This window comes from Nuphar pumila, chromosome 5 (genome assembly GCF_984573655.1).
Source record: "Nuphar pumila chromosome 5, dmNupPumi1.hap1.1, whole genome shotgun sequence".
In the NCBI taxonomy this organism is placed as follows: domain Eukaryota; kingdom Viridiplantae; phylum Streptophyta; class Magnoliopsida; order Nymphaeales; family Nymphaeaceae; genus Nuphar; species Nuphar pumila.
In genome coordinates, this window is record NC_143253.1 from 104917499 (window position 1) to 104941871 (window position 24373).

The window sequence follows — 24373 nt, forward strand, 5'->3', positions numbered from 1 at the left end:
ACACCTAATCTAGACCCAAAAATGACATTCAAAAGCATGAAGTGACAGAAAAATGACAGTGTTTTGCTGTCAAAGAATGAGAAAATCAGAGAATGGGCTGAGATTTAAAGAATCTACTATAGGATGACACAATTCTATCTAAAAGAATGAAGGAGAGGAAGACCTACCTCAAGGGCGATCCGACGATTGTGGGGGTGGAAAGAGCGAAATCAGCCTATGGAAATGCATCCCATCTACTTCAATGATGCTGGAACCTCACAACGGAACTCGTTCTTGCAGCTGCACCACGTTTGAAGTACACCGAGGGCGGAAGGAGAACCGATTCGCGATCGGGTGGAGTAGAGGATCGGATGGAGGTAGGGCCGATCTTTCTTGTTGGAGTAGACGACACTCCATGCAAGAATAGTGTCTTCAACCTCTGCTACATCTGCAAAATAAAGCACATTTTCTTAGCACCCAACAAGGATGAAAAGAAATGAACAATAGATATGAAAACAAACAGAAATAACAAGGGGAAAATGCTTGAATCTCAAGCAAAACCCAACGACACAAGGGGGTTGGCGTGGAATGGTTGGGGAAGAAGGTGGCTGGAGCAAGAATCAGTTGAGGAGGCACAAATCCCTAGGCAAAAAACTCCAGAGTTTTCAGAAAACTCATTTTTATCTTTTGGCTCAAGTTTCCAAAATTGCAAAAAGGGGTTTAAAATGAAAATTTTTGCTCTGCGCCTCTTTTGGAGGGGGTTTTCTGAAAACCTTTTCTAAATGGGTTTTGGATCACGTTGGAGATGAATTATGATGTTTTAAACATTAATCCATGGCCCAAGATGGTCTATTTGGGTCGGATCTTGATCCGAATCACCTTAAAATCCGTGCCCGAACACTAAAATTGTCATATCTCACTCAATTTAACTCTGATTTTTCTGAAATTCGAATCATGACTCTATTATGCCAAAATACATCCAATCATGGGTTTAAACCTTAAAATCACCTAAAAATGCATGAATATATTAATAACATGATGTGCATTTCATGCAGCATCAAATACCCCCATGCTTGAATGTTTGTTAGTCCCTTAACAAACAACTAACTATGTTATGAATTTGAAAAGAAATAATAGACAAATATGCACTAATCAATTAAAATCATAACTCACTTTCGTAGGAATCACGGTTGCATTTAGCTCATGTAACAAGCTCTTTAAACCCCTGGGTTACCCCAGTGAAAGAGTAAGGTCTCATGAGGGTTTGCAGAGATGCTACCCACAAACATCAATGCCATGCAAGAATGATTTTCCAGAAATATTAGGCAATTAAGAAATCAGTTTAAGCAAATATTTGATGTAATGTACACTCTCATAACAAATTTAGAATTCTTATGCCACCACAGTAAAAACCTTTTTCTTTCACTTTTTTAAACTTGTAATTATCTATGATTTTTCTCAGAAAATCAAGTATTATCGTGTTATTATTCATTTATCCTCACTTGTATATTTTCTGCATAGTATTTCACAATTATTCCTAAGCAATGAATTTTTCTCATTAAGCTCATTCTTTTTCTTTTGTTTTTCAATTTTTCACCATCTTTCAATTCTTTTCTCTTGAGCATTCTTCTCACTTGAGCACTATTCTCATTTGAGCACTATTTCAAATATCCAGTTTCTTGACCCGTGTAACGAGCTTTGGGTCAGTGACTCACAGGCCAGACAACCTTAGGGCACCAGATACAAAGTATCCCTCAGACTTAATTGCTCGAGTCACTAGACCTTCTATTTTAATAGTTTACCTATAGTCTTCTTCTCATCATGTGCAATGTCTCTATCTCTTAGGCTTTCTATGAAGTTCATGTAACAAGCTTTCGAATCGGTGGCTCCCAAACCAGATGGCTTTAGGGCACCAGGTGTAAAACACCCTTCAGACTCTACTTACTCGAACCACATAGGCCACAGATATTGACTAGACAAGAAGATGATCTCCTTCGTTATCCTTTTCGTCAAGAGACTCAAACACTTCAACTTGTGTCTGAGTTCCACTACTAGGAATCATGAAGACATCAACAACTAAACGTAGTTCTTTTCCTTTAAGCTCATATTTCAAAATATTTTTCCACTGCTTAGTTTTTTTCCCAAAACATACTGTGCATACTTATACTAAAGTGATTCAAAACTTTCTAACATTCAAATACTATCTTTTCTTTGAATTTTCTCATAAATAACTACTCTATTTGGATCAGATCAGAATTTTTTTTTTACATGGGGCTTAAAAAATTCTAAATTGTTAGATTATGCCAAAAACAATCATATATGCTATAAACTTGTTCTTAAAAGCCTACTTTTATGAGTTTTTAGCTACCATACATAAAAAAAAATTAAATTTTTAGTGTGCATCTAACCCCCCCCCCCATGCTTGAATGACACTGTCCCTAGTGGCATACAAAATATGTAAACATGCAATGCAAATGCACACTAAAGATCAATAAACTAAATACGGGAGAAAGGATAGATACAACCTGATATGTGTCGGGCCTCTGAAGCTGATTAACTTGACTTTGCATCACCCTATGCATATATGAATGCATAATTTTCTGCTAATTTGGTCAATGGTCTGCTCTGAAAGTTGTGCCTTGTACCTGGTAACTAATCCTCACACATTGAATATTAGATAAACATGCATGAATCAGAACAAGTGTAAGTTCATATGAAATAAAATAACTGAACAAAAGCAAATGTTGAACTGAAAAAACAGAACTAATCTACTATCTACATATGATACATTCCTCTGCTCAAATCCTATTCTTTCATGAGATCCCAGACCTCACACTCACCAACCTGTAAGGAATCTGAAATGTAGGGCTTCAGTCTTTGCCCATTCACCTTGAATGTGCCTCCGGTCTGTGGGTCAAATAATGTCACTGCCCCGTGTGAAAATACTTCTCTCACAATGTAAGGTTCATCCCATCTTGACCTTAACTTTCCTGGGAATAGATGCAAGCGAGAATTGAACAACCAAACTTTCTGATCCGGCTCAAACACTTTTCTGATAATGTGTTTATCATGAAAGGCCTTAGTGTGAGCTTTATATAACTTGGCATTCTCATATGCATCATTCCTGGCTCTTCTAACTCGGTGAGCTGCAATGATCGCTCTTTGCCAACCTGAGTGAGGTCAAAATTAAACTTCTTGATTGCCCAATATGCTCTGTGCTCCATCTCGACAGAGAGGTGGCATGCTTTCCCAAACACAAGACGATACGAGGACATGCCAATGGGAGTCTTAAATGCAGTCCTATATGCCCAAAGTGCATCATCTAAGCGCTGAGACCAATCCTTGCGGTCCAGACGAACTGTCTTTTCTAAAATTCGCTTGATTTCCCTATTAGAAACCTCGACCTGTTCACTGGTCTGCGGATGATAAGGAGTGGTGAATCGGTGATTGACAGAGTATTTTCTCAGAAGTGAAGCTATCTGTACATTCCTGAAATGCTTGCCACCATCACTTATCATCGCGCGTGGCACACCAAAACGAATGAAAATGTTGTGCTTAATGAACTTCAGCACAACTCTATGATCATTGGTCTTGGTTGCCACAACCTCGACCCATTTGGAAACATAATCGACCGCCACTAAGATATACAAATTACCGAATGATGGCGGAAATGAGCCCATAAAATCTATGCCCCAATGTGAACACTCCAAAATTTTCAAAACTTTGTAAATATTCCCTTTTTGCCCTTGACCCCATTTTTCTGAGTAAATCAAGTCAATTCCAATTTAAATTTCAGTTATTCTTTGGACTTAAAGAAATTAAATTCATTTTATATAGCTGACTCGATTTCGGATCCAGATCCATTGTCAAAATCCAAATCTGAGCCTCGTTGTCAAATTTTCAAATTAAAATTACAAAAATACCAAAAAAATAGTTTTGAATGGCTCGGGCAGTTCATCTGGCATCCGTTTGGATCCACTGCTCTGTATTTCTCGATTCGAGGTTTAAAACTCGAATATTTTCTCAAATCCCGGATCTAAACCTGTCTTCTGAAGAAAATTCCAAAAAGATAAACCCAAATCCTCAAAAAATACTTCTTTGATAAATATTTTAAATTTTGCCAAATTAATTTAAAACCTTTTTAGTTTTCAAAGTTTTTATATCAAAAACATAAAAAAAAAATAGAAAATCCAAAGCAAAGAAAAAAAAAATAAAATAAAAAAATAATAAAAAAAGAGAGAAAAATACAAAAAAAATGATTAAGTAAGCCTCTTTTTATAAAAATCTTTTTTTTAAAACCCCTTTTAGCAAATTTTCTTAAAAGAGCCGCCCCTTTGATTTTTATTAAAAATTTCTCAAGCTTTTTGAAAATTTTCTTTTCTCTAGGCTTCTTCCCCTTCTTTATAAAAAGATGCAGAGGGGAAGGGGGACGACACCGCCTCTTCACCCCCGCACCCCTCTTCTTCATGCATCGGCCGCTCTTCACCTTTGCACCCTCCTCCTTCTCGAGGATCCATCGTTTTCCCTGGTTTTATTCTCGTGTTTGAAGGAGTCGGATCCATCCACTGTTCAGAAGAAAGACTCTTCTCTTGCGCAGCTTCATCGAGCCTCTCTTCTCTCGATTTCTCCCAAACAGCTGAAGGAAGATGACCCTCCCTGCAACATTCAGAAGGAACGTCCCCTATTCCTCTCGATCCTTTTTTTTTTTTCTTTCTTTTTTTTAGTTTTCTTTTCTTCGTTTTGGGTTCTGAAGAAAACCCTACAGCAGCTCCGCTCTCACCCCCGCATCGGTCTTCCTCCCTCTTTCCCGAATCTATCGCCTCTTCATCTCTTCACAATCAAGCCTCTGAATCCCCTCTTCTTCTCAATTAGGAGAGGATTTTCACGGTAGAGAAAGAGGACCTCCTCTTTCCTTCAAAACCCCTGCAGTCGTAGGTAAGTAATCACCCTTTTTTTCTGATTCTTCATAGAAACTTGTCTTTCTTTTGTAGCATTTCTTTAAAATCCCATTTTCTTTCATCTTTCTTCTTTTTATTACAAAGCAAAGGAGTGGAACTGGTCTGCATATGGCAGAACCGACCCACCTGTATGCAAAATCAACGGAATGTATATTCCTACATCTTTTCATTTCCCTTTTACAATTTATTTCTGAATTTCTTATTTCCAATACCTGCTTATGCCATTATGCGTTAGATCCAGTATGTTTCTTCATCGATTTTTTATTTATTTATTGTTGTTTTGTTTCTTCCCTTTTACCTGTAATGCATTTCATTAATAGGTTCTTACTTGCATTTAGTTCATAGCATTTCATTTAGTACATTATTTCATTCATTTGTTGATCCAACAACTCTCTATTGATTTCATTTCCTGTTTCAATAGAGTTTAATGGCATTTTGTTCACCTGGTTTTTCGTTCATTTCAATTGCAAAGCATCACATCCTTGTTCTAGTATCACCTATGCATTTTGACTTCCTTATCATACAGAGGCACTCACATATCATCATCTCCTTCCCTTCTTTACTTTGTTTAATTTTCTTTGATTTCGGCATAATTGGATTACGTTAATGTTCTCATGGTCTATGAATCCTTCCTTATGCATCCTACCTTTGTTTTTCTTCTGTAATGGTTTCTTTTCCAATGATTTTCAAAGTAAACATCCGATCTGATCCAGTATCAGATCGGGTTTTAATCTTCCGTAATCTTCGGTTAATCTTATATTTTACCTGTTACTATTCACTTCGTTAGCTATTTTTGCAATTTGAATTTTCCTGATGCAATATCTTATGTATTTTGCTTATTATCTCATTATCCTATCATAGGTATCTATACATATCGAAGCCCTGTCTCGACTGTCTGTGTAATTAGGATATACTTACCAGATTAATTTTTGTTCTCATTTGAAACTGGCGTCTGAGGTAACAGATAACTCACGAGTATCTGCCATCTCTTCTCATCTCTTCGTTACCTGATATTACTTGGTGATTAAGTGGCTTCACAGGTTGCAGGGTTTTCATAATCATTATATGCATAAAGTCTGAAGCTCTTCTCGATCTATCTATGCGAAATAAATTTTTCAGATGATCAAATAGATTTTATGAAAATAAAATATTCCTATTAAGTTGTTCATGCCTCTAGGGAAATTAGATATATAATAGCACTGATTATCACCAAATAGCTTTTGGATGTTGTTTTTGTGTGTTCTGTTGCTTGGTTGAATCATTTCTATCTGATGATTGCATTGTGGTTTAACTTGGAAGTGTTTTAAGGACTCCATAATTCATATGATCATTTTGCATTTATCATGCAAAGTGCTTCAGAGGCAAATTGATATGAATTAAGGGTGTTAAACTTTCATGATTTTCGGAGCTCATTTTTTTTCATAAGCTAGCATTCATGATGGCATGGAGAGGAGTTTGGTGTTTGTTATTTCTTCTTCATCTCGCTTTAGCTGAGTCATTAAGTGGATCAAGAAGACTATGGCCCTCCAGTATGGATGGATCAGTATGGTTGCTGTGTAGCTGGCCAATTGTTAGTGCTGGAATATTTATGCTCATTACCCTTGCATTGTCTTTATTTCTTATTATTGAGCATATAAACGTGTATAATCAGCTTGAGGTATTTCTCTATCCCTTGCTCTTATTTCCAATCATTTGCAGTTGTAGAAGTAGATTTATAAGCCATCGTTTGTCTCGATCTTACGCTTGGCATTCACATTTTGTGCTTTCCACATTCTTTTTTTTTTCTTTTTTTGTAATCTACTCCTCTTTTGGATGTCATTCAAACCAATGATGCTTTTTTGCCTATCTGTTTTAGTCAGAGTTATAATGTTTAGATATCAATGTTGAATTTTCAGAAGCAGAAATTTTTGATTGGGATCATTCTGATAGTTCTTGTTTAGGCTATATAATCGGTCATCATGAAGTTCTTTCATGACAGACTCGCCTCGCCAAATCTCTAATGAAAAGAATTTACAAGAAAGTTTTCTTGTGTCATTAGCGGAATATTTCTTTTGTAACCAAGTGACCTCTGGAGAAATACATCATAATAAAAGGGTATTCAGCTGTCATTACTGGATGATCTGCTCTTAAAGCATATCCCTGAATGATCTCCAGCACCACTTGCATCTGTAAATTCAGTTGGATTCAGAAACTCTTGCAATCAGTCACCTGAGATCAAGTGAGGACCAACTCATCAGGTACGCCATTTAACTATTGATGAGCATCCTTAAATGAGTCTTGCTAGCTAGATTTGTTGTTACCGCTGAATTTAACAGGATTCTTTTTTTTTACTGATTATTAAACTGATTTTTCCTTGCGATTTATACTGATTTTTCAATATAATCTTTACTGTTAGTTAATTGGATATCGTTAGCTAAGTTGTTAGCTATTACATTGTTAGAGCACTTAGTTATTTTGTAATAAGATCTAATCAGTCCCTTTGTACAGTCAATCCTTTATGAAAGATATATTCAGATTATCTTCTTTGTGGCTCCTCTTCTTGACATAGCACATGTTACCAATCATTAAAAACTTGGCAAGCCATGATAGAATTATCAAGTGTACTGAAGCCTTGAGCCAATGAGTAATGGATATTTGGTTTGACCTGGCATAAGCTCATATGTTCATTCAAGTTAGCACTGCTAAATTTGGTATACGAAGGTTAGTCTTCTGAATTTATGTTCACTGTTTTAAACTTTGGTTCCTCTCTGATTATCGACAATCCTCTTCTCAATCTGGTTGTGTCCCTTTGCATCATTAATCACACCATCTACAACCTCTCCCTATAGATCCATTGCAGGGCCATTGCTGAAAGGCCTTTTCAAAACTATAGGATTTTAGGCATTATGGCCTTAAAAGGCTATTAATGCTTAAACATGATATGGTAAAATCGCAGTGATGTGGGATAAGGGCACTTGTTGCCGTTGATAAAAGTCTATAAATCATCAGACAATGTTATGAGGAGGAAAGTACGAGAGAAGGGAAAGACTATCTGAGTAAGTCTCTGTCGTATCTATCAAATTTATGGTAAGTTCATTGTCTCTACAGCTTCGTCATAGCACCAACATATGATCAAATAGCTTATCCAAGCTACTGATGACCACAACTGGATCTGAAGCTCTGTTTTACTGTAAGAGTTGTAGCTACGTGAGTGATTTCTGGAGCATTAACAACCCTACATTCAACTAAGGAAGGGTTGATACGTCAGGTAGCCACCTCTTTGACTGCTGTCATATGTCAAGGCTCCCATGATTGAGTCAAAATCATCCTGGAGGCACTTAGAGGGTTCTTTGTTTCTTAGAGATTGGATGTCTCCCTAAATGTGCATGTCAGTCCACCTCTGTGTCAAGGATGGATGAGTTTGAAAGCCACCATTTCATTGTTCCCAAATTTCATCACATGCAGATTTTGTCATATTAAATTAAAGTTTATAACCCAAGGTGAGTAACCTATGTGCAGAGTCTCAACTTTATTGTAAATCATCCCTCACAGCATTCTACTTGTATAATGGCACATGATACTTTCCACACCTGCCAGGCCATCTTTATCGTCTGTTGCATATCATGGTTCATCCACATTGCATCACTGATCACTCACCTCACTGTTGCACCTTTTATTCCCACTATATACACTCATATTTCTGCATACTTCACTACCAATTGCACTTTATTCTCGTAAACTGTTGTTAGTAGATGGTATGTTCCATCGGATCTAGCAGCAAACAAAGATTCTGATAGTAGAGCTGCCAAAGAAAATTCAGCTTTTTCTGTTGACAGATGTGGAGATAGGGAATGAATGCTGCCTTTTGGTTCGTCTACTACAAAGGTGACTATTCCTGCAAAATCAGAGGACTCACGTCTGTCAATTACCATCTGCTGCAATCTCTGTGGCTTCCAGCTCCAACACCCATTCCATTTGTCATTGTTTCTCTGCACTATCAGCAGCTCATCATTTCTCCTGCACCTAACTTGCTTCACTTACTACAGTGGCACCATGACTCTCACTGCATCAGCATATGTCATCACTATATGTCCTTCAGCACCCTTTATACCTACAAAACACACTGTTACACACGCACAATTCCTTCATCACATCCTCACAACCCCCAACCACCTGTTGTGCATCATTTCCCCTTCCATTTGCACAACCTTCACATTTACCCTATATATCTACATCATACACACCTCCTTTTGTGCATCACATTCATTTTGCAGTATCATCTGTTGCATCTTCCCATACCTTCAAAACAACATCATACATTTCCTATCACTTTATTTGCTGCATATGCTACATCTACTTGTTTTCACATTCATACACCCCTCACATCCCTTCTTTTCTATGGTAGTTCATCAAGAACTACCATAGTTGTTATTTTACACAGTGGTTTACAATGAACCACCATGGCCTTCTTTTCTTCTATAGTAGTTCATCAGGAACTACTATAGTGGTTATCTTTTACAGTGGTTCACAAAGAACCCTTGTAACCCTTCTTTACTATAGTAGTTCATTAAGAACTACTATAGTTTGTTTTTCTTTCACAGTGGTTCACAATGAACCACTGTGTCCCTTCTTTTCTATGGTGGTTCATCAGGAACTACCCTATTTCATGTTGATTCATCTTGGATCATCCTGACTCTTGCCTTCATCCATTACATGTGCCTTCTCACATGCAGGTTTTCGTTTGCTTATGGTATTGCCCATATATATGTATATGTATATGTATATGTATATGTATATGTATATATATATAATATATATACATGTATATATGCACATTTTCTCATAAATGCAAGATATGCCATATGCCTCTCTTATTTAGCATGAGTATAGCATCTTATGTTAGAATTATCATAACCATCTACATTTGCATTTTCAACCTAATTTCTTCCACTTTTTTTTATCTTGGCATTGTGCTAACTCCATTTTTGCAGGAATATGTGAAAAGTTGAATTAGAAGTTTTCGATATTTTCAATTCCAGTGTTGTAATAAGCTAGATATTAATGAAAACTCTACATTTCCAGTCTTAGATAGAATGAATGAGCATGTAAATACCCTCTGTTTCATTATTTTCTTTTATTTCTCAAGAAAATTCACGAAATGGAAACACGAATGGCACGTGCACCGTTTTATAAAAGGTGATTAATCCTAAGTTGATGATTTACATCAATGGCCACAGTGAGGATGTAAACAAAAACTTAGGAATTTCATCTTTTATAGAATAACACTGGATCCACACTGGATCCTCTTCAAAAATCATTATATTTTTAAAAATATTTTCTTCTTTTATCAGGGTTTAAATTAAAATTAATTCAAAATATATATCAATGGCCATAGTCAGGATATATTGAGAGTTAATTTCATTTTAAACTCTATAAAAGCACCAAAATATATTTTATTCTTCATCTGAATTTAAATATGATTATTATATAATACATTTAATGACCATTGTCAGAAGTGTATTATATCCTCAATCTTATTTGCATTTATTTAAAGAATGAAATATGATTTTCAAATCCAATTTCACATTCTTTAGATTCATTCATCATTTAGGATAGAATTGCATCATATTTTCAAAATTCCCTTTCAAAACTCTAAGTGATTTTGAGTATTTTCTTCATTTCTCAAATCAATGCTTATTTATAGATTCAAATTCAATTCTATCTCATTTCAAGATTCAAAATTCAATTTCAAAGTCCAATTTGACTTTGAAATTTCAAAATCATTTTGTATTCAAACTTCAAATTTCCAATTCAAATCAAATTTTCAAAGTTCCAATCAACTTTGAAATTCCAAATTCATTTTCAAGATTCAAATTCAAACTCAAATCAATATCTCAAAATCAATTTCAAAGTTCAAATTTAACTTTGAAATTTTTGATTCATCTTCTGGTTTCAAAATCAAAATCAAGTTTGTTTCCTTATCTTCAAATTCAAGATCAAAGTTTGTGATTGATTCTGAATCTCAAAATTCGATTTTTCCTAAGTTTTAAATTCAATCGGGGTTTTCAAAAACCCAGATCCATCTTCAAAAGTCTCATTTGGGCTTTCTAAATCCAAAGTTAGAACCCAATTCCACTTTGGATCCAGATTCCGAATCCAATTCCATATTGGATATCTGACTTCGGATCCAATTCCATTTAGGATCCTAGAATTCAACTTCATTTTGGATCTCAGACTTCAGATCCAAATTCCATCTTGGAACTCAGCCTTCGAAATCCATTTAGGATGTCCGATTTCAAATCCAAGTCTATCTTGATTTTCAAATTCCAAAAACCAATTCCATTTTTCCTAAATCTCTTAAACCCCATTTCTATTTTCAAACTCAATTTGGATTTCTCAAATCCAAATTTCATCCTGATTTCAAACTTTAAATCTGGAATTCAATCCCACTTCAAATTTCATTTCCTCTCCTAAAATTCAGGTTCAAAAGTCTAAATTCAAAGTCCATTTCTGACTTTGAAACTTCATTTCCTTTTCTTTTATCTCAGCTTCAAATCATTCCTTTCAAAGTCCAGATTTATTTTTCCCAAACTCTTATTATTTCAAAGACTTAGAACTTCAAAATATCTTTCCTGATATATCTCAAGTTCTAAGTTAGATTCAACTATTCAGAAATCATTTCTTCATTCTATCATCACATTTTCACTTGGAAAATCTCAAATTTCCAAAATCATTCTTTTCAAAAGAGCATACATCTTTGCATTGCACAAGCATGATTCTTTGTGCATTTAGACTTAGAATAAATTCTTAGATGATATTCTAGCAAAACAAAAAGGCATAAATTCGATCCTTGGTTCGATTACCCCTGATAAATGCGTCAGGAACGGTCGAACCTTGTACCGACGAGCGAATCCCGTCTCCCAATTTTCCCGCAAATATTTCAAAACGAAGGCGAGTAATTCTCTAAAACATTTTCAAAATTAAGGTCAAGTGAGACTTTGCAAAAGAGTTCCTCTCTCTTCTTCCTTTTTCTCATTCTCTCTTCTTTTCTATCTTTTATTCCCTTTCAAAAAGGGAGCAGAGGTTAGAAAGGCGAAGAGAAAAGGAAAAGAGGAACGAGAGGAAAAATTTTGTGATGATCACACCCAAACATCAAAAATCTCTACAATCAAAATAGGGAGCAAGGGCATCATGTCCCTCTTGGACATGTTCCCAGACTGCTGACAATAAATACATTTCCTGCATAACTCATGTGCATCTCTGTGAAGTGTGGGCCTAAAAAATCTAGACTACAAAACCTTTGCAGTTGTCTTCCTACTACTAAAATGTTATCCACAGGCTAATGAATGACAAAAACTGAGGATGGACTCATACTCCTCCTCCGAGACGCATCTTCTGATGATCTGGTCTGCACAATATTTGAACAACTCTAGCTCATCCCAATAATATTGTCTCACCTGTGATAAGAATCGCTCTCGCTCATTCTTGTTCCAATGCTCAGGGATTTGCCTTAAAACCAGATAATTCACAATATTCGCAAACCAGGGTAACTACGATGTTCTAACTGTCATGATCTGCTCATCGGGGAAAGAATCATTGATCGGTCTCTGATCCTGAGTGGTCTCCATGATCAGTCTAGAGAGATGGTCTGCTACTACGTTCTCACTTCCCTTCTTATCTCGAATCTCGAGATCAAACTCCTGTAGTAGCAAGACCCATCGGATGAGTCTCAGTTTGGTGTCTTTCTTGCTAAGAAGGTACTTCAATGCAGCATGATCAGAATAGACAACCACCTTCGAACCGAGAAGATAGGACCTAAACTTATCCAACGCGAATACGACTGTGAGTAGTTCCTTCTTTGTCGTGGTATAATTCATTTGAGCATCGGACAGATTTCTACTCGCATAGTATATCACATATGGCTTCTTGTCAATTCTTTGTCCTAAAATGGCCCCCATAGCATAAACAGAAGCATCACACATAATCTCGAATGGAAGCATCCAATTCAAAGGTCTCAAAATGGGTGCAGTGGTCAAGGCCTCTTTGAGTATCTCAAAGGCCTTCATGCAATCATCACTAAACTCAAAGGGTTGATCTTTCTCCAATAATAAGCAAAGCGGTCGAGATATTTTGCTAAAATCCTTGATGAATCGCCTATAAAATCTGGCATGCCCTAAGAATGATCGAACCTGCCTAACAGTGGTGGGTGGAGTCAATCATGAAATAGACTCAAGTTTTGCTCTATCAACCTCTATCCCTCTCTTGGACACAATGTGTCCGAGCACAATCCCCCCTTGGACCATAAAATGAGTCTTTTCCCAACTCAAATCCAGGTTTGTCTCCATACACCTACTCAGTACTCGAGTAAATTTTTGAAGGCAATCCTCAAAGGAAGAGCCATACACCAAAAAATCGTCCATAAAAACTTTCATGACATCATCCACCATGTCAGAGAAGATAGCTAACATGCACCTCTGAAAAGTTGTCAGGGCATTGCAGAGCCCAAATGGCATACGTCTAAATGCAAAGGTGCCATACGGACATGTAAATGTGGTTTTCTCCTGGTCCTCAGGATGGACAACTACTTGATTATATCCCTAGTATCCGTCCAAGAAATAGTAGTAGCTTTGTTCTGCGAGTCTTTTCAAAATCAGATCAATAAATGGCAATGGGAAGTGATCCTTCCGTGTTGCTACATTCAGCTTCATGTAATCAATACAGACTCGCCACTCTGTGGTGGTCCTCATCGGAATACTTTCCCCCTTTTCGTTCTCCACGACAGTGAGTCCAGATTTCTTCGGCACAACCTGAATCGAACTGACCCACTGGCTATCAGAAATGGGGTATATGATCCCAGCATATAACCACTTGACCACCTCATTTTTCACCACCTCTTTCATGTTAGGATTTAATCTTCTCTGCATGTCACGCACTGGCTTGGCTTCTTCGTCACAATGAATCCTGTTCATGCAGAATGAAGGATCAATCCCTTTCAAATCAGCAACCCCCCAGCCAATCGCTGCCTTGTGCTCTCGTAAAATGTCTAGCAATCTCTGCTCCTGCTCCTCTGTGAGCAGCGACGAGACGATCACAGGCAGAGTCTCACCAACTCCGATGTATGCATACTTGAGTGAATCTGGCAAGGGTTTCAGCTCAAGTTTCGGGGGAGACTCTATCGATGATTTGGCGGGGGTCTCCGCAAGTGGTGGAAGAGGCTCAATGCTACCTCTCCAAGGAGGGAATCCTGACAAAACTACAGACACATATACACTAACTCTACAGCTATTCTCTCCTGTATGATACAAATCAATGGAATCCTCTGTCATGTACAACTCAGGCTGTGCTTTCACTAAATCATGTGCTATATCAACCTGGAAGCACTCCATATCTCCCACTGGACCCATCGCGGCATTGAAAATGTTCAGCCTGACCTTTCGATTGCCGAATGACAAGTCCATAGCTCCGGTTTTGCAATTGATACATGCATTGGCAGTCGCCAAGAATGGTCTACCCAGAATGATCGGAGTCTGGTGTTGGCTATCCACTCCTTCCATGTCAAGGATAATGAAATCGACTGAAAAGTAGAACTCATCCACTTTAACTAGCACGTCTTCCAAAACACCTCTCGGTACCTTGACAGAACGATCTGCTAACTGAAGTGTAATTGGGGTGGATTTCATTTCTTCCAGCCCAAATGAATCATAGAAATATCTAGGCAGAATGTTCATGCTTGCTCTAAGGTTGAGCAAAACGCGTTCTATCCGGATGTTTCCTATGGTACATGCAATGATCGAGGCTCCAGGGTCCTTAAGCTTTAGTGGAGTCTGATGTTGAATCACTGAACTCACCTGCTCAGTCAGATGGACCTTGGTAGGAACTTTTTCTCTAGATTTCCTCTTCTGGGTACATAGTTCCTTCAGGAATTTGGCATAAGCCGACACCTGCTGAATGGCATCTAGCAAAGGCAGGTTGATCTGTACATGCTTGAAGATCTCAAGCATGTCCTGGACCTTCGTGCCTTGCTTTCCTCTGACACTGAGAAATTCTAACGCTTTGGGATAGAGTGGTTTGGGGATATACATCTGGGGGTCCTCCTCTTTGTGAGAAGGCTCACTCCTATCCTGCTCCTGAACTGGGGTAGAGGGTTGAGCCACAGAAGATGGTATGCTCGATTCTGGCTCATTTGTCCTCTCTCTACTCTCGACGTGATACTCACGTCCACTCCTAAGGGCCATAACAGATTTGGCATGTTGCTGTGACTCAGTGATGTACAGGCCTCCTGTCATTTGTTCCTTGCCCTTCGGGTTTATCATTGCTTGGCTCGGCAGACTACCCTCAGGTATTCGACTCATCGCTTCTGCTAACTGTCCCATCTGTGACTCTAACTTCGTGATGGACTGAGTATATGAGCTCAAGATCTGACTGCACTTCTCAAAAGCATTTTGATTAGAGGTTTTCACCTCTTAGGACGCTTGGAGAAGTCTCTCCTCGAAAGAGGTCTACTGAGCAGACTCTTGTGGGATATGGGGAGGAAAATAAGGAGTGTTTTGAGGATAGCTCGGCCTCTGAAATGTCTGAGTGAATGGTGGCGGCCAAGCAGGCTGAGAAGATGAAAGTTGAGTGGAAGGTTGAAGATTCTTCCATGAAAAATTAGGATGGTTATGCTACCCCGGATTATATGTAGGTGAATATGGATTTTTCGGGGGTCTGACGTAACCTTGAGCAGCCCGAACTTGCTCTTGCACAAATTCAGGGTACTGAGCTGCCGAAGGGCACTCAGTGATCGAATGTGCCAGACCGGCACAGAGAGTACACACCTGCTGACAGATAGATGGGTCCGCGAGAAGTTGATCCAACTTCTGAGAAAGCATATCCACCTTGCATTGTAATGTTGTAGATGATCCAATCTCGAGAACACCACCTTTCTTAGGAATGCTAGGTGTGGTTCTATCGGTATGAGAGCTAGAAGCATGATGAAGAGAATTCTTTGCTAATGTGTCAAACAGTCTCCATGCTTCATCTTCACTCTTCAACATGAATGTCCCTCCACATGAAGAATCGATCATCTGATGATTCCTGTCAGACAATCCATCGTAGAAACTCTGCACCAACTTCCATCTTGGCACCTGATGATGGGGACACTTCCTAAGGAGATCCTTCATTCTCTCCCAGGTCTCATGAAATTGCTCACCATCTAGCTCTGAAAAGCTAGTGATGGTTCACCTATATTGGTTCACCCTACCGATGGGAAAGTATTTTCTCAGGAACTCCTGCTGCAATTGATCCCATGACCATATTTCTATAGAATCTAAGGACTTTAGCCAATACTTGGCCTTGTCCTTCAATGAGAATGGGAACAGGGTCAATCTCAACGCATCATCATCGAAATTCTGTATCTTCACTGTAGAACAGATTTCGAGGAATTCATCTAAATGCCTATAGGGATCTTCATGACTAAGGCCATAGAATGATGGGAGCATCTGAATGATACTGGTCTTAATCTCATAATGAGGCGCTCCTACATCGAGTCTCCGAATGCAGGATGCCTGAACATAGTCTGTGGGAGTGAAGTACTCCTTCAGAGCGCGAGGAGGAACTGGAGCTGGAGGATCCATATCACCCACAGTTGTCAAACCTCGAGGAGAATGTAAAATTCTCTCTAGGTTGTCAACAAACAAATGTAATGGAGTATCCAAAGCTCTTCGCCCCTGCATACACTGGTACTAAGACCAGATGTATGAAACGACCTAAATCTAAACTAGACTAAGCTAAATATTGTAATTCAAATAACAAAAATAAAGAATAACTAATAATATTAAGCTAATTATGTCAGAATTGACTAACTATGCTAAATGAAATAACAAAACAAAATCTAATTTAAATTACTAAAAAAATACAGGAAATCAAAAACTATGTTCTCTAAAACCCACCTGTCTAATCGCTCCTCGAAGAATGAAATTTAGTAAATCCTATAAAAACAGTAATTGAATCTTATATTTACTAACTATGTTAATCCTGCTAACTCGAAAATTAAAAGAAAACAGCTACTAAACAAAGATTAATAAACTGAAATCTAAGAAATAACAAAATATATTTGTCGTTCCCCGGCAACGGCGCCAAAATTTGGTTGCACTTTTTGCAATGATATTTTTAAAAGATTATTTTTCAATAAAACAGTTGGAAAATCGTCAACCAAAAGTAATAAAAAACGACTTTCCACGAATGTGGCAAGTACGGGTCGAATCCACAGAGAACGGGAACTATTCAAATTAATTCTAAAAATTTCAATTTATTAATATCAAACTCTGAATCTAAGTTAACAAGTACAATTCTAAAAAAATTACAGACTAAAATTTACAATTAACTAGAAACATGAATCTAATTTCTCCTGCAGATCGCCAAGGGCAATTTTGTCCTTTCACCAAATATCACTTTTTCACACTGGATAAGATTAACCTTGTAATCTGTAGTAAGCTTATCAACCTAAAACAAAGAAAAGAATAAGTCAGTACACAATTATGATAAATAAATCTAGAAATTATGCTAAATTTAATTCTACAAGAACTTAATGAACTAAATTCTAATTAAAAATAAAAATTAACTAAATTATCAATTCTAAGTCTACTAACTAATTATAATATGTCTAACTAAGTTAATTGATGCAGATGCACTAACTAGTATGCAGCAAAACACTGAAAACTACCGAAAATCAAACTACCATTAAAATGACTGTTTTACCCTCGACTAGTGCAAAAGTGGATTCTGACAGCTTTTTGAAAACAGAGAGTTTGATAGAGCAAACGAAGTGTGATTTTCATGAAATTTCTTTTGTTCTGTTTCTGACAGATTCAAGAATATGTCAGACTTTACGGATTTGAAAAATTCGTTTTGAAGCTCCAGATATAAGTGTTTCAAATTCATGAAAATTCTGGAAATCGCAGGTCCCGAAACTGAAAAACCCGAAAAAGCTGCATTTGGAAAACACTTAAAAGTCAGACCAAGTAAACTCAAAATGAGATGATTTTTGGTATGCAGACAGTGAACACTTTGATGAAGAGAATAGAATAGAAATTTTGAGAAAACTTCAAAAATTTGCACATAAAATGATGAGTGCAAAATGTAGTAAAAATTGAGTTTTTAAATCAATGCACTATTCACTTACACGAATCCACTAATGACACTATGACTGTAAGTTAAATGCAAAAACAGTCCTAACACTGCTAAATGACTATTAAAATACAGAGAATGAATACAATTAAGTGAAATACGCGATCATGTAAAGGAAACACACAAGTTAATGATATTCTAATCTAAACAACACGCCACATTTAAACTATCATAAACTAATAGGTAATACTACTTGGAACATCTAAAGAACTAAACTTCAATCATCCTAATACACTAATATTAACTAAATGATGAACTAGAAACTCGCAAATCACATCCAAAGCTAAATTAACATTAGCATTAAAGAGAACATTAACTCAAAGTAACTAGTTAACTTAACTAAGGCTATTGACTATTGGGATTTAGTAGGGAACTAGGGTTAATTAGGGGGGCGGTTTAAGGTTGACTTTGACTTAGGTTCATGCCACCCTATGAACCCACTAGGTTGACTCAATTAGAAAATTAATTAACGTAGAAACCCAAGAATTAAAGACTCGATTAGAAAATGATGAATCACTTACTAAAACCTAAGGCTAATTCAAACTTACTAAAATGATTAATACTAAATCTACTCTAGGTCAATATAGAAGGTTAGAAAAAGGGTTAATAAATGAGAATTACGAAATTGGAAGGAAGACCATTCTCCATAATTGCCTTAGAAACTCAATTGGAAAGCTTGGGCTAGCAAAATTGTTCAGCTAAAGGGACCCACACGGTTTCTAATTTTGCATTAAAAGCACTAGACCCTTTTTTAAAATCTTTCCCAAAACACGATTTTAGGAATGGATTTGAAACTCACACTTGTTTTTAAACTTGAAAGGAGATATGTTTCTAGATTTTTTGGACAAAAGAAGTTACAATTTTTTTAAGGGGAATTCACGAAATTGGATGAGCCTTTCAACTTACCAAAATCGTTTTTCAATAAAAATTACCTACTTGCCCTCCTTCTAAAATTCGACATTACCTACTTAATTGACCTATACTATCAATATCCTAAATAAACTAACCTCTATACAATGAAATGAAGGGTTATGTCAGGAAGCTAAACTTAAAATGGACAGAAAATGACGATTATAGAAAATGCACCTAAATCAACATGAATGACTAACACCTACAATTGCTAAATTAAGTAAATTGCAAAAGGATGTTAAACACACTTTCCTAAAACCTAAACTACAGCAATGGCATACGTCTCTTTGGAGAAGAAAGCCACTATAACACACTAAAAAAACGACTTTACCTAAACTAAAAAAAACAATAATATTTTTTTTCTTTTTCTTTTTGAAACAAATTTCAAACAAGCTTCGACCTAATTTCCACTAAACGCAGTTAAACATTCCACAGCCACTGAATTACAACTAAAAAAAAAATTAAACAACTAATCTAAATTGGAATCTCAAAAATCGCTAAATTTGAACTAGACACACACTAGACGATTTCAACAAATTAACACAAATAACACTAAACTAACAATTCAACATAACATTAAACTAATTTCAATCATCAAATACTTGAAATAAAATCTTTTTAACAGACTGCACTACGACAAAAACTCAGAACTTGGACCTGGACAAAACGCTAAATCGGTTAGAACCAATGCTAGCCGATTTTCACGTTTTGACTAAAACGATTTGCAAATAACTGATTACACCTAATCTAGACCCAAAAACGATATTCAAAAGCATGAAGTGACAGAAAAATGACAGTGGTTTGCTGTCAAAGAATGAGAAAATCAGAGAATGGGCTGAGATTTAAAGAATCTACTATAGGATGACACGATTCTATCTAAAAGAATGAAGGAGAGGAAGACCTACCTCAAGGGCGATCCGACAATTGTGGGGGTGGAAAGAGCGGAATCAGTCTATGGAAATGCATCCCATCTTCTTCAATGATGCTGGAACCTCACAACGGAACTCGTTCTTGCAGCTGCACCACGTTTGAAGTACACCGAGGGCGGAAGGAGAACTGATTCACGATCGGGTGGAGTAGAAGATCAGATGGAGGTAGGGTCGATCTTTCTTGTTGGAGTAGACGGCACTCCACGCAAGAATAGTGTCTTCAACATATGCTACACCTGCAAAATAAAGCACATTTGCTCAACACCCAGCAAAGATGAAAAGAAATGAACAATAGATATGAAAACAAATAGAAATAACAAGGGGAAAATGCTTGAATCTCAAGCAAAACCCAACGACACAAGGGGGTTGGCGTGGAATGGTTGGGGAAGAAGGTGGCTAGAGCAAGAACCAGTTGAGGAGGTGCAAATCCTTAGGCAAAAAACTCTACGGTTTTCAGAAAACTCATTTTTGTCTTTTGGCTCAAGTTTCCAAAATTGCAAAAAGGGGTTTAAAATGGCAAATTTTGCTCTGCGCCTCTTTTGGAGGGGGTTTTCTGAAAACCTTTTTGAAATGAGTTTTGGATCACGTTGGAGATGGATTATGATGTTTTAAACACTGATCCACGACCCAAGATGGTCTATATGGGTCGGATCTTGATCCAAATCACCTTGAAATTTGTGCCCGAACAATAAAATTGTTATATCTCACTCAATTTAACTTTGATTTTCCTGAAATTCGAACCATGACTCCATTATGCTAAAATACATCCAATCATGGGTTTTAAACCTTAAAATCACCTAAAAATGAATGAATATATTAATAACATGATATGCATTTAATGCATCATCAATGGGTCTCTTGGTACGAGAGCTAGAGGCATGATGTATGGAATTTTTGTTTAATGTATCAAATAATTGTCATGTCTCATCTTCGCTCTTCTACATGAATGTGCCCCCACAAGAAAAGTTGATCATATGACAATTATGTTCAAATAGATCATCATAAAAGCACTGCACCAACTGTCATCTTGGCACCTGGTGATGGAAACACTTTCAAAGGTGATCTTTCATTCTCTCCCAGATCTTATGAAATTGCTTGCCCTCTAGCTCTGAGAAGCTAGTTATAGCTCACCCAAATTGGTTCGTTCTATTTATGGAAAAGTATTTCTTCAGAAACTCCTTCTGCATCCGATCCTAGGACCTTATTTCTATAGTATTTAAAGACTTTAACCAATAGTTGGCCTTAGCCTTCACTGAAAATGGGAAAATAGTCAACTTTAAAGCATCGTCCCTGAAATTTTTGATTTTTACAGTAGAATAAATTTTGAGGAACTCATCTAAATGTCTATAGGGATCTTCATGACTAAGGCCATAAAAACAAGGTAACATCTGAATCACGTTGGCCTTAATCTCATATTGCGGCACTCCTACAATAGGTCTCCTGAAGCAGGACGCCTGGGTGTACTCTATGAGAATGAAGTACTCCCTTAGAGGGCGTGTAAGAGTAGAAAGTGCCATGTCACCCATTTTCCTTGGACCTCGAGGAGAATGAATAATTCTCTCGAGATCTTCGACAAAAGGGATGCAACGGGTGATGATGCATAAATTATACGCTTTATTAACACATTTTCATTGTATAAATGCATCATCTATAGGTTTAGGGCATACACTTAGGTGCATAATGATATTATAGAGCTTTGGTTTGAATTTCATTGAAATCGGACTTAAAACGAAGGAATTAATGCATTTACAGTGTAACGGGTCAAACCTTAGAGCAGAATTGAAAGATTTGGATCCAAACTTCCATTTGCACCTTGGATCTAGACCAAAACACTTAGAGATCCACCACAGCCAACCCAATTCAAGTTTTCATAAATGATTTTTCCAAAAAACCCCTCTAGAAAGAGGCGCCCAAGCATTATTTTATTTTTAATCCTTCTTCTAGGAAATTGCCAAAAAGCAGTCCAATGTTTAAATAGGAAATCACGCCCAGCATAGAGGCTGTCTTGGCCTAGGGTTTTACACCATAGAGGACTGATTCTTGATCCAACCACTCTCTTCCCAGCCATCCCTCATTCACCTTCTTCATCTTCGATGGAATTTGATGAGAAACACCAAATCCAATAGAGGCGCCATTTCCTTTCTTCCATTCTTTTCTCCCAAACCTTTTCTTTTCTATTCACCTTGCTGAAACTAATCATCAAGGTTGTCTTTTGCAGGTATTTGCAGCATTGGAGTGTTCTAGCCATGGTAGGGGCGTCGTCTACTTCTCCATGGCCGATCATCTCTACCTCCATACGGCCCTCTACGCATCTTCACCACTACATCTTCTTCTTCCTCATTTCGGAACACCACCACCTGTGGCTCCCTGTAAAAGTACAGCAAAGCGATGTTAGACAGCATCACCGAGGACTTTTTGGCGTAGACTCGAAGCAAAGACTGCTATGCCTTTCCCCTCAATCGTCGGATCGCCCTGGAAGTTAGATCTTCCCATCCACTGCTTCTAGTTAAAACCCAACGTGTGATTGTGTTGTGTAGTTTTATTTTATGTATGTTTGCTGTGTGGTTTTTGTCTTTCCAGCCTTAGTATAGTTGTGTGGTGCTTGAGACCAGCACTTTAGTGTCTAGGTATTATTCCTTTGTTTTATGCATTTTCTAATTTTGAGAAAAATAAAAGTTGATTTCTGATTTTTGTTTCTATGTATCTTCCAGTCATCATGTGCTTATTTTGAGATTCTCGTCCAACATAGTGAGTCAATTAGGTGTTTTAAGCTTTAGTTAGATTTAGTTTTCATTTTAATCCATTGAGTGTTGTTGAAGATCAATATTTCTCATGTGCGTCTAAATTGGAGTTTATTTTCCATTAGTTTGATTCTAGTTGTAGCGTGTTGTGTAGGATTTGAATGTCGTATATTAGTTTCAGTCATTGGGGTTGTGTCGTTGTAAGGTAGTTCTCTTGATATATCATATTTAGTTTAGAGTAAATACAGTTTTGCGTTGTGAGATTAGTCGAGTGTAGTGGGAATAATTGTTTCAGCGTTTTATGTTTTTGTTTTTTTTACAGCATGATTAGGTAGATTAATAATTTGTGTTTCTTAGTCTTACAAATTCATTAAAGTATATTAGTGTAATGTAATTTAGATGCTTGAGTAACTTTACGTTGTTAGGTGTCTTTAATTTAATTTGTATTTTCGTGTAGAGTCAATATAAGATTTTGTTTAGTTTCATTTTATTAAAATTTCTGTAGATATTCGTAGTGTAGTTTGTTGTTTGTTGTCTTTGAGTTTATATTTAATTATAGGTTAATTAGTAAGTTAATTCTTGATGTGTATTCTAGTTAACTTATATTTAACTTAGAATTGTGATTTGCGTGTAATAGTTAATTTAGATAGATTGTGAGTTTTGGTATCCTTTCATTTATGCCCTTTGATTAATTTTATTTTAGTATAGGTAGTTAATTAATGTTGATTGTAGATAATGGGCACTATGGTATTTACAGTTGAAGAAACATTTTTGGTATAATGCTAGCCCTCCAATTCGTGGGAATCAATTAAGGAAAGGGTAATAAATCTTGTCCAGCCAATTTGCCATGAGTTACATTTTCAAAGGGTTTTCCATTTGAACTTCAAAAGAGTTTCTAAAATATGACTACACGATTTTGGCTTGAGTTGCCATTTTTTATTTACTTTTAAGATCAACCAAAATCGAGTATTATGTTTTGGGAAAGGCTTTCAATTTGGTTAGATTGATTTTAATGAGAAAAATGAAAAAAAACGCATGGACTAATAGTCTGGACGGTTTTTATAAATTGAAATCTTTCCTATTGAGCTTTTAAGGCAAGAAGGGAGGGGGAATTAATTACCAAATTCATGGATTCATCTTTTTAAAGCCCTACTTACTAATTGCCTAGTTTGACTTAGCATTAAGTAAATATTAATTAATTTAGTAAAGATAGTAATAGTTTAGCTTTTGTAAAATCGTGTGTGCTTAATTAAGGTAAGTTATTAACTTAGATTAGATTAGTAAAATCGTGTATATCTCTTTAGGTATGTATTTCATTTAGAAATTAATTTAGGTTTTTACTAGTGTTTTATGAAGTAACATTTAGTTCTTAGCATAGTTAGTTATTCATCTAGGTTGGCGTGGACCCTATTCAAACCATATCCTAAACCACTCCGAGCTAACTCTAGTTAGTGCCTAACTCTAGGTAGATAACCATAGTTAGTTAATTAATTTTAGTTAGCCTAATTAGTTAAATCATAACTTCCCTTAGTTAGTAACTAACCAGTCGACCTTAGTTAAGAACTAACCCTAGTTAGTGTCCAACTTAGTTAGTGTGTAATCTTAGTTATTTAGTTGCCCTAATTAACCCTAGTGATTAGTCATAGTTAACCTAGTTAGCTTAACCGTAGGTTAGCAGTTGTTTTATTAGGTTAGCATTAACACTAGATTA

General features: G+C 36.7%; 2 pseudogenes; both read right to left on the reverse strand.

The window, feature by feature from the left end:
* Positions 1-233: 233 nt before the first annotated feature.
* The window catches only part of LOC149837995 (uncharacterized), a 41285-nt pseudogene continuing 17145 nt past the window's right edge, over positions 234-24373 (reverse strand).
* LOC149837996 (small nucleolar RNA SNORD36) lies at positions 6788-6863 on the reverse strand (annotated as a pseudogene).